At 36.2% G+C, this 11,780-nt stretch overlaps 1 pseudogene; it reads right to left on the bottom strand.

The window, feature by feature from the left end:
- Positions 1 to 10,356: 10,356 nt before the first annotated feature.
- Positions 10,357 to 11,544, bottom strand: LOC132014172 (heterogeneous nuclear ribonucleoprotein A1-like; annotated as a pseudogene).
- Between the last annotated feature and the right edge of the window lie 236 nt (positions 11,545 to 11,780).

Raw genomic sequence — 11,780 nt, 5'->3', positions numbered from 1 at the left:
GCCAGTTATTGCCCTTGTTCTTAGCAAATCACAAATTGATAACAGAAAAACAAAAAGGAGTAAGCATTGTCAAGAGGGTTATTTAAAATGTAGCCAGGAGGACTTTGAGGCAGTGAGGCTTCTGTGTATGTTTTGTCACATATTCTTGAGGTTTTTGCTGAACTCAGCTAAAAGTTAGAACACCCACTGCATGTTAAAATGGACATAAGTGTACTTTCCACCTAGCAACCAATTACATATAGACTTGTATAACTGTCGCTATACCAGCACCAATCACATTTTATTCAAAACAAGTTAGATAAGTTCCCTCTTTCCTCTTTAAAAGCGCTCTTTTGTCTCTCCAGAACGTGCTTGTAGTTTCCATCTACGTCTCCTGAATTGCAATCCCTATGACCCCAAATAAATGTACAAATTTTATTTTGTCTTTCCTTGGTTGACAAAATCTAATGGAGTAAACACTTTGATAGTTTAATATTTTCCTTTAGAATTAACATTTGGTCTGATTTGATTCAATTAAAATATTATCTGGAATAAATATTAAACACCCACTATGTGCTCTACTCTAAGAAAATAACTGATATATTTAATTTTTTTATTAATTTGTAATTTTATAATTACTAAAAAGGATTTAAGGGGAAAAGTTGATTGATTCAATCCATCACCAATTATTTTAATTAAAAGATCTCAATAGCTGTGTTTTTCCCACAAATATACCTCAAGGAATTTACAAGAAATATTCTTGCATCACCACATTTAAAAAGTGGGATTTTTTTTTGTATCATTCATATTTTTTACAAAGCTGCATAACTGATAACTATGCTGACATTATTTCATTAAAATGTGATAAGCAGATTATACCTGATTGTTAGGAAGTGTCATAGGACAATTAATATGTGTGTTCTTTTACCTAGAAAGTATTGTATATAAATGTTATAAAAAAATTTTTTTACTGAAACTTCAAAGAAGATTTTGCTCAAAGAGATTAGTAGTAATTGAAGCAAAAAACAAACAAAAAAACTATGCACTGAGAAATCAAACAAGAGCAATTCCAAAGAACTTCATAAAACCATACAGCTAGAGAAAAGTTTTAGTGTTGAAATTCCTGTACACAACTCTATTCTGAAGCTTGGGAATGGTTTAATGTTTTCAATTACTTTCTGGTCTTTGTTCTATCTCTTCACATTAAATCACAAGTCCCTCAAGATTGTCTTTGACTTTTATTTTTAACTTCTAGTCTGGAGCACTGGAACTATACTTCACAGGAGTTGTGCTCAAATTGTTGATCATCAGAACCTTCTGGGGATTTTTAAAATACAAATGAGACTCAGGAGCCCAGAGACATTCTCAGAGATATTGAATAAATCAGCCTGCAGGAGATCACAGGAAAATGCTGTGGTTCCTCATTTGCAGGTCATTAATAATAATCTTCTGTACTATTCTACTTTAAGTAGACAGAGCTTTAAAAATGTGGTAACATCTATCTTGGAGATCATGAATACATTAATGTATTTTTATTTAAGCTTGAAAGAAAATAGTTTTTCTCATAAAAATTTCTTCTTTTTGTTCTGATTTCTTTCTGTGTTGAAAGTGTTTTCTTTTTTAATATGTAGAAGCGAAAATATTCTGCTCTTTATTCTCAGATTTCTACCTTAGGATTCTGGCATATATATCTAAAGTGATATATATCTGGCATATATATCTAAAGTGATCTCTATTCTTTAAAATAATATACAGCAATTTTGTGAGTGCATGTGAGATAAGTTTTTAAACAAGTAGTTTTATTTACAACAGAGGCTAGGCTGCTATAACAAACAATTGCAACAACAGAGAATTCTTCAAGGTTGGAGTTAAATTTCTTTCACATAACGTTTAAGTCCAAGCTGGTTTGTTAACTCCTTGAAATCAGATACCAGGCTCTTTCCATCTTGTTGCCATCAACACTGGTGTTGCTTTTACCTGCGGGATCCCAGGAGGCTCCAAACCACAACTTCACTGCAGCCAGTCAAAAAGGAGCAGGGAGCAGAGTGCCTACCTGCTCTTTAAGTATCCTGTGGATATTCTTAACAATCACATATAACCTATTTATCATATTTTAATGAAACAATGTTCAGCACAAATATCAGTTATGCAGCTTTGTAAAAAATAAGAATGATACAAAAAATCCTACTTTTTAAATATGGTCCTGCAGAAATGTCTTTTCTCCTCAAACCACCAGCTAAACAGCATGATTTGCTAATTATTTAAGGTATATTTATCACCATATTTTAATTAAAATAATTGGTGATTGATTGAATCAATCAACTTTTTCCCTTAAATCCTTTTTAGGAATTAGTCATACAGATCACTTTTGTGCATCACTCACTGGCCCAGATGCAGTTATTTGAGCACACCTAACAGCAATGGAGACTTTGGTCAGGCAATCAGGTCCTCAGTTAGAAATTCTGTTATTCAAGAAAAGGGGAAGAATGACTATTAGAGGACAAGTAGTGACCTTTACTCTACCATTCATCAAGAAGAGGATACTGTAACAGCGTTGGAAGGAAAACAAACCCTTTTCTTCAGGTTCATATCAAAAAAAGAGAAATATTTGCTTTTAATATGATGCTAATGTAGAAATTGAACATATTTGCTTGTATTTAAATGAAAGAATATTATCCTATTATATGTACAACCATTTTTCTAGGTGCTAAAAGCTCACAAAGATATGGAAGAGACAGTCACAGCCCTCAGGAGTTTACAATAATGGCTAGTGTGGGTTGGAAGGCAGTGAATACATACAAATGTTCATATAATTAAGTTAGAAGGCTGAATTAGATAACGCTATTAGAAATACACAATGATACTAGGGGACAGGGGTTCAGAAAACTCAAACTTTGCATTCAAGCAGAGCAGTGTATGCCCACCCCAAAATATTCTGCTTTGGCATGTGGATTATTCTGAGCTGAAAGCGATCAAGACCCAGCAGACTCAGAAAACTTTTACCTCTCCCTTATCTATAAGAATTTGGATAAGGATCCTATTCCAGAAAAAGAGTTATTACAAGAGGTAACTTTTTTTTTTTTTTTTTTTTTTTTTTTTTATCTGAAAGACCTATGTCCATGGCAGGGCAAACCTCTAATAAGCAAATATCTGCTCTTCTTACCATCCTGTGAATTGTGGTCCTCCTCTTTGAAGCTGCAGGCCCCTGTTCCATTCCTTAACTCAAGATGGCGCACAAGCCTCAACTGCCCAATTTGCCCTGGACTTTTCATATGTTTGAGCTTCCTGTGTGTACAAAATTAAATTTGTTTTTTCTTCCATTAATCTGTCTATGTCAATTTAATTATGAGACCAGCCAAAGAACCTGGAAGGGAAGAAGGGAAATTTTTTCTGTCCCTACAGCATTTAGTTATAAAATTTAATAAAATTTACTTGAAGAATGAGCTGTAGATCTTAAGGTAGAGATGAAGGTGCTTATAAAAAGCTACACATAAAGACAGGGAAATTTTAAGATTATCTGGGTTACAATAAGTAACTCAATTTGATCATCTCAGAGGACTCGTTGTCAAATGAGGTCACATTGCCAGTTAATGGGCATATTATGGATAGGCTCAAATATGAGAGCTTTAGAATCAGTCCAAAGGCAATTAGGCATTAATGAGTTTCTTAAAATGAGGAATAGGTTGTAAGCCACCCAGTACAACTCTATCTTATTCATCTTTGTGCTCCCAGCATCTAGAGCAATGACTTATACTAAGTACCTGTGAGATAACATGTTTATGAATTAGTGAAGGGATGACAAAGCATGTACCTCTGGAAAACTAGTCTACAAGTGCCATGTTGGAGGAATTGGAAGAATTTCACACTACTTGCATCCTTGTGATCATTGTTAATATAACATGCTGTAAGTTGACAGTAAGAACTTTTCTCTGTGTCTGGTTTGTGTTGAGCACTTTATAATAAGCCTATTCAACTACAAGTCACTATGAGTAAAGTAGAATTTTAGTTCCATTTTATATAAAGGAAACTGAAATTTGAAGTGTTAGTGATTTATCCTCATATAATAGCTTGTAAGTGGTAGAGCTTCAGTCTAAACCTGGATCACTGACCTCTGGACCCCATGCACTTAATCACTGAAACTATTCTTCGTCTCTCTGAGAAAACTTACCTGTTTCCTCAAATAGAGTGAAAAAAAGTCGACCTCAGTAGAGTAAGGGATTAAGTCATAGTTGAGGAATGGAGCAAATGGATGTGGAATTAAATTTGTGGAGGCTTTTAAAAGCCTCGATTTGATTCTATGAGGATTTAACAAGAGCAAATTAAAATTCTGTTATAAATTTGGACCAAATGATGTCAGTGAGTGTGGAATCTGAATGGTCATCCACCAGTCATTTAAACTTTTAACACCAATATTTTCTAAACAGAAATTAAATTGCCCTTTGAACACCAGAACAAGTAATGTCAAAAAAGAGACTAGCGACATTTTGTAAACATAACAGTATTTCAAATAAACTCTTTTTCAGCAGAGAAAAAAGCACTTTGGAAATACACTGAAAGTGGCCTATGAATTCTCAATCTACCTGCACTTTCATAAATTATATATGTGCACACAAAAACTTCCATGTATCCTTAACAGAATGGGATCCTTTTGAACTATTACATAGTGGAGCTCATTTCTTGGTATAACAGTCTCTGTGCAATTAGTTGGAAATATTCTAGCATTATTTTCTTCTTACTTTACAATGAAGATGTACATGTGTTAATAGAAACATGGTCCTCACTTCAGGAATGTAATCAATAAAAACCGGAATATGGAAAACTATAGGATAAATTGTGCATTTACTTCAATAAATAATTGCAGGGGAAAAATAAAAGAGAAAGAGTCTATAGAATAAAAAGGACTAAGAAAACCTGTCTACCAAAGGTAGTGTGTAAGCCTTGTTTCTTAAACTTACTTCAAAAACACCCCAATACACACACACACACACACAAAACAGAAAAACTTGATGCGTGATTAGATATTTGTGATTTTAAGGAAATATTATAAATATTTTAGACATGATTAGTATTTGGTTGGGCTTTCATAAAAGATTCTCTATTTGTTAAAGATTCATTCTAAATACTTAAAAATGAAATGTGATGTACTGAATTTGATTCAAAATAATTTGTCAGAGCAGTGAAGTCGGGATATATTTAAAATAAAATTGGCCATGAGTAAATGATTTTTGCAGCAGGGTAATGATATATAGAAATTCATTGAAACTTTTTGTTTGTTTGTTTGTTCGAAATTTCTCAAATAAATCATTTAATACACACAAACACACGCATGCTCACAAGCTGTGTGGGAACCAAAACTCCCTTATAAAAATTCAAGTTCACTGTCAGAGTTTATTTAAAGAGGTAAAATATCTCAATAAGTATACAGTGTTGTAAGTCAAGATAGGGATTACTTTTGGGGAAGAAAGCTGAGATAATGTTGGGGGGGGCAGACACAGGGTGCACACAAGAAACATAGATATCTGGCTTATAATGATTCATTGAACTGAGCATATTATGTACTTTGGGCATTTCTCTGAATGTGTTTTTCTTCAACTGAAAAATTATTTTAAAAGCATGGGCCTCATAACACTAACTTGATTTCTTAAAATGATGGAGATTATTAGGTTTTGTGAAATTTGAAACATCAAAAAATACGGGGTACATTTTACATTATTTTTCTAATACTTTACATTATTTTTCTATTACTCTAATACTAATTATTTTTCTAATACTTTAGTAACATTTACAAATTTATGAGGAGGAATTATTTTCTCCATTTTGCAATGGGAAATTGAGGCATATCAAGGTGGTCTGTCTTGCCTGAGGCCACAAACCTAACAAGTGTTAGAGATATAATAAAAACCTCAAGCAGTACTATTGGATATTTACCCCAAAGATACAGGTGTAGTGAAAAGAAGGGCCATCTGTACCCCAGTGTTCATAGCAGCAATGGCCACAGTCACCAAACGGTGGGAAGAACCAAGATGCCCTTCAGTGGATGAGTGGATAAAAAAGGTATGGTCCATATACACAATGGAATATTATGCCTCCATCAGAAAGGATGAATACCCTGTTTTTATATCAACATGGATGGGACTGGAGGAGATTATGCTAAAGGAAATAAGTCAAGCAGAGAAAGTCAATTATCATATGTTTCATTTATTTGTGGAGCATAAGGAATAACATGGAGGACCTGGGGAGATGGAGAGGAGAAGTGAGTTGGGGGAAACTCGAGAGGGAGATGAACCATGAGAGACTGTGGACTCTGAGAAACAAACTAAGGGTTTTTGGGGGGGGGTGGCGTTGGGTGAGCCAGTGGTGGGTATTATGGAGGGCCTGTATTGCATGGAGCACTGGGTATGGTGCATAAACAATGAATTCTGAAACACTGAAAAGAAATTTAAAAAGGGGAGGGGACCTCAGGCAGTGGAGCTCAAGATCCTGCACTTTTACAACGACTTTTACTACCTACTGTTCAAAGGGAAGAAGGAAGGAAGGAAGTATATAAATGAATCATAAATAGATAATGTCCAAAAAGCACAGGATAATTAATTTGATCAAGTTCAAATATCAAAATCAAAACTTTTTAGCTATGTGAAAACTAAAACCCTTTATTACATGAAAGTTCTTTGTTCAATGTTTGCACTTAATACTTTCATGTATTTATGAAATACTTTTTATTTATATTTATAAATATTTATAAATAATATTTTCATGTATTTATATGTGTCTGTAATAGTTCATACAATATTCTTGTCTCTGCTTAATCTTCTTGTAATTTATGTAATTTAATGAATGAAACTATTACACTACCCCAAAAAAAGGAAAATAAAAGAAAATAAAAAAACAAAATGAAAATTTTAACAGAAGGTAGAGAAAATGGCACCCATGGATTACAGTACTTACAGCCAAGTGGCAGTCCAGCAGGCTTCTGATAAAATTTTCATACAGTGTATGCAACCTACTCAAAAATATGCACAGACCACCCAGGCATAGGGGCAGCAAAGTTTGGGAACCTATGGACAGCCCACTGATGTCAGCTATATGCATGGGAGGCCATGGAAGAGACAGAGGTGGCTTTCCCTCAAGAAGGCCCCGTGGTTCCCAGAACAGGAAATGTCCAGCACCAAACTGGAGACTGGCAGTGCCCCATTTCGGGGTGTGGAAACCAGAACTTAGCCTGGAGAACAGAATGCAACCAGAATGCAAGCCTCCGAAGCCTCAAGGCTTCCTTCCACCACCTTTCCAACCCCTGAGCAGTGACCATGGCAGAGGCAGACCTGGAGGTATGCGGGATGAAAGACACAGCATCATGGACTGCTGTTGTCCTAGTGGGATGTTAAGAGGGGGCTGTGGTGGAGACAGAGGGGGCTTCCATTGTGGCTGGGGCATGGATTGAGGTAGCTTTGGTGGAGAAGGACAGGGTGGCCCTGGTAGCCCTGGACCTTTGATGGAACAGATGGGATGGTGAAGTGACGGGGACGGAGGACCTGGAAAAATGAATGAAGGTGAGCATGGTCAGGAATGAAGAGACCAGCCCTCCTGGACGAAGAGACCCTACAGAGCAGCACTGACTACCAGATTTATTTTTTAAACCAGAAAATGTTTCAAATTTATAATTCCATATTTATAATGTTAGCCACAACATTGTGATTATTTCTTGTCTGTACTTTAGTATTTTTTACCATTTGTGAAGAAACATTAAAACAAGTTAAAGGGTAGTATGTCGAGTTTTTTTTTCCCTTCCTTTAAAGATGGTTGTTTAACTAAAACTAAACAATTGGGAACCCCTTGTGAGCATGCTGAGAATCATTGTGGAGAACCAAGAGGACCTCTAACTGTAACAATGTTCATGGTTGTGATTTTTTTCTTAAATAAAATTCCAAGTGTTTATAAACAAATTAAAAAAATGAAAATTCTATCAGTTTCCAAGGCCTAAAAATTTGGAAATGTATTATCACCACCTTTACTAATGTGTGTGATTGATCAAAGTCCATGTGTATTTGCCAACATCCAGCTGCCCCTCTGGAAAATATTCATATGAAGTCTGTGGAGTATAAAAAGTATCTTTTGGTTTAAACAAATACCTACATATTATTATACTAAATAGTCTCTAAGAATATGTAGGACATAAAATCACCCATCACTGAGATATAAATTATTCAAATAATTGCTAACCTTTATCTTCCTGGATTCCACGTCAATTCCAATGTCTATATATGTGTGTATGTGTGTATATATATATATACACACACATATATATATATACACACATATATATATATATAAAACACTCATTTGATTTCAGTAAACCTAACAAAAATAAGTACTAAATTTTTGACAAATTGTATTTTAAATATAAATTGTATTTTAAAGCAAATGACATATTTGATAATGGAAATTTGAAACTTAACTCTTAATATAATGCAATTTTCCACAGGCAAAATGTGCTACATCATAAGAATCTTCCTCCAAATGAGGTAGGCAATTCAGTTATTTTCCACCATTTATAAAGTGTTATTATTTCATTCTATCTTTTAAGAAAATATACTTTTTTTAAAGTTTTTATTTATTTATTTGACAGAGAGAGTTCACAGTAGACAGATAGGCAGGCAGAGAGAGAGAGAGGGAAGCAGGCTCCCTGCTGAGCAGAGATCCCGATGCGGGACTAGATCCCAGGATCCTGAGATCATGACCTGAGCCGAAGGCAGCGGCTTAACCCACTGAGCCACCCAGGCGCCCCAAGAAAATATACTTCTTAATGAAAATCTTTAAAACATTCTTCTTTGCTTTTTGCAAGATTAAATTTAAGTCGGTTCATCAACTGTGAGACAAGCTGGAACCAGCTGATGGAGGCTCACAGTGATGTTAACAAAAGTCCCTTTCCTCAAGGAATAGTAGGGTAATTTTTTTATCTTTATACATATATACTGGCAGGAATGAGAGCTAAAATGAATATGTAATCAAGAGCTTCAGTCAAAAATCTCACACTTCGCAAGAAAAAAGATTCATATATTTCAAATAGAAATGATGCCTAAAACAGAACACCACATATCAAAAAATGATTGTGAAGATTAAATCTGATTATCTGTTCAAGGAATTTGGTATAGTGTTTAACACACAAAAAAATGTTTTTAAAAAGTTATTTATATAAAGAATTTATTTTAAGCAATAACTCTTGTTTTTGGGAGAACAACAAAAAGAAGAAAATAACTTGATAATAAAGAGGTGCTATTTTTGAAGGATTTTGTGAGTCTCTCAATTTTAAGTGACCCTCCTAAAGGAGGTCAAAGGTTCAGTCAGCTTCTTATACAAGTGTTTACTTACTTAGGCACAATAATGTAGCTTGCAAGGAGCGAGCTAAGCAGTTAAGAAAGATGAGTCCTTATATTTTTTTTACTTCTGTCATCGTTGGTGTGGCAAGCAGATAATTAAAGACCTCACAGTTATGGCAACCAGTAGTGAGTAAATACTCAGGAAGATGGGGAGATGACACAAGTAGGCCATTAAGCGGGAGTCCCCTGGTGGCTTTGGACTTGAGCTAGAGTTTTCTATGGAAAGGATTTGTGACATAAAGTGACACAGTCTACTGGGAATAGGTCATTTACTAGGAGGTAAACTGTCACTTGTAATTACCAGTAGAGGTCTAAATACTAGAAATAGTCATGGAAAAATCTGACCAGTGAAGAGCAAAAGATGGATACATGGATTTCCAAAGTGAACGGAAATGAAATATTGGACTCAACTTTGCTATAGCCCTCTGGCCACTCAACTCGTGCTGCTCTACCAAATTCACTCTGAGGTCGCTGCTTGCCAGTTGGAACAGGAAAGCCAGTGAGGAGCCTCACAAACAGGCCCAAACAGGGACTAAAACTGGCAAAGTGGGTCTGTTCCTTCCCTCTGTTACTATCACTTATATTATATATCCCTCAATCAAGGCAAGGCCCAGGCTGGGGAAAAACAGAACACAACTGTGTAACTGTGTCTCTCCTTTGTTTTCATTCTCACATTTTCTTTGGAAATTGAAGAAGGAAATAATTTCTTCATGTATCCTTCTCTCTAGATTTCTCTATATATCATTTTACTCAGACCACTTTTAATTTTGAAAAATTAAGAGAGAAAAACATTTAAACAATCTTTTCTTAATTAAAAAACAAAAAGACTGGGAGCACCTGGATGGTTCAATTGATAAAGCATCTGACTCTTGACTTTTTTTTTTTTTAAGACACATTTATTCAGCATCATGATCAGACTATTACATTTAGCAATCAACAGCATGGGTGCAAAAAAAAAATCTACATTAAAACCTTTTGTTGGAATGCTTTATACTTTCCACAGAACAGAAACTAAAATAACCTGTTATACAATTAGTCACAAATACAGTCCTTGAGTTTTTTTTGCCCATACACATGAGTATTGTCTAAAACATGTCTTCTTTGTAGCAGCGAGGCCCTGCCACCACTGTGCTTGGCTGAGTTCACAAATCTGTTGTAACCGGTAGCTTCCCTGTCACTTCTCTGGCTCTCCTCTCCTGCTAAGCTTTGTTTCCTGGCAGTAATTAAAACCTTCTGCCACTGCCATAGCTGCTGCTGCTGCTGGAACCACCATAGCCACCTTGGTTTCGTGGTTTGGCGAAGTATTGGCCTCCACCACCATAAGGGCCAGAGCTTCTGCCTCCCAAATTGCCTCCTTTCATGGGTCCAAAATCTGAGGACTGATGGTTGTAATTGCCCAAATCATTAGAGCTTCCACCACCTCCAAAGTGGCTTCCATCATTACCAAATCCGTGATAGCCATCCCCACTGTCACCATATCCACCACCACCTCGACTGCCACCAAAGCCACCTCAACCACTGAAGTTTCCTCCGCGACCAAAGTGGTCATTCCCATCAAAACCACCTCCACGACCACCACCAAAGTTTCCAGAACCACTTCGACCTCTTTGGCTGGATGAAGCACTAGCCATCTCTTGCTTAGAGAGCGCTTTCCTTACTTCACAGTTGTGGCCATTCACAGTATGGTATTTTTGAATGACAATCTTGTCTACAGAATCATGGTCATCAAATGTTACAAAAGCAAAACCCCTCTTTTTGCCACTGCCTTGGTCAGTCATGATCTCAATCACTTCGATTTTCCCATACTGTTCGAAATAATCTCCTAGATGATGTTCTTCAGTGTCTTCTTTAATGCCACCAACAAAAATCTTTTTCACAGTTAAGTGGGCACCAGGTCTTTGAGAATCTTCTCTTGAGACAGCCCTCTTTAGTTCCACAACTCTTCCATCCACCTTGTGTGGCCTTGCATTCATGGCTGCATCCACCTCCTCCACAGTGGCATATGTGACAAACCCAAAGCCTCTGGAGCGCTTGGTGTTCGGATCTCTCATTACCACACAGTCCGTTAAGTGTTCCCCATTGCTCAAAATGGCTCCTCAGAATCTCATTGGTTGTTTCAAAGCTCAGACCTCCGATGAAGAGCTTCCGCAGCTGTTCAGGCTCTTTGGGAGACTCTGACTTAGACATGATGGCGGTGGAAGGGGAGAATTTAACGATGCTTACTCAGCGGCGTCCACGGGCAGAAAGCCTGACTCTTGATTTTGACCTAGATGGTGATCTCAGAGTTGTGAGGTGATCTATGGAGGTTTGTGAGAAACAGAATTTGACAAACATCACAGGAGAAGGAAAATGTCTATTTTGGTTTATTTTTCAATTCAGACATAAATTTTGTTTCCTTTTAGTTTATGTGATGGTGTTATTTACTTC

Source organism: Mustela nigripes, chromosome 1 (genome assembly GCF_022355385.1).
Source record: "Mustela nigripes isolate SB6536 chromosome 1, MUSNIG.SB6536, whole genome shotgun sequence".
NCBI lineage: Eukaryota > Metazoa > Chordata > Mammalia > Carnivora > Mustelidae > Mustela > Mustela nigripes.
The sequence above is the reverse complement of the archived record's forward strand: the minus strand, read 5'-3'. Positions and strand labels throughout refer to the sequence as shown.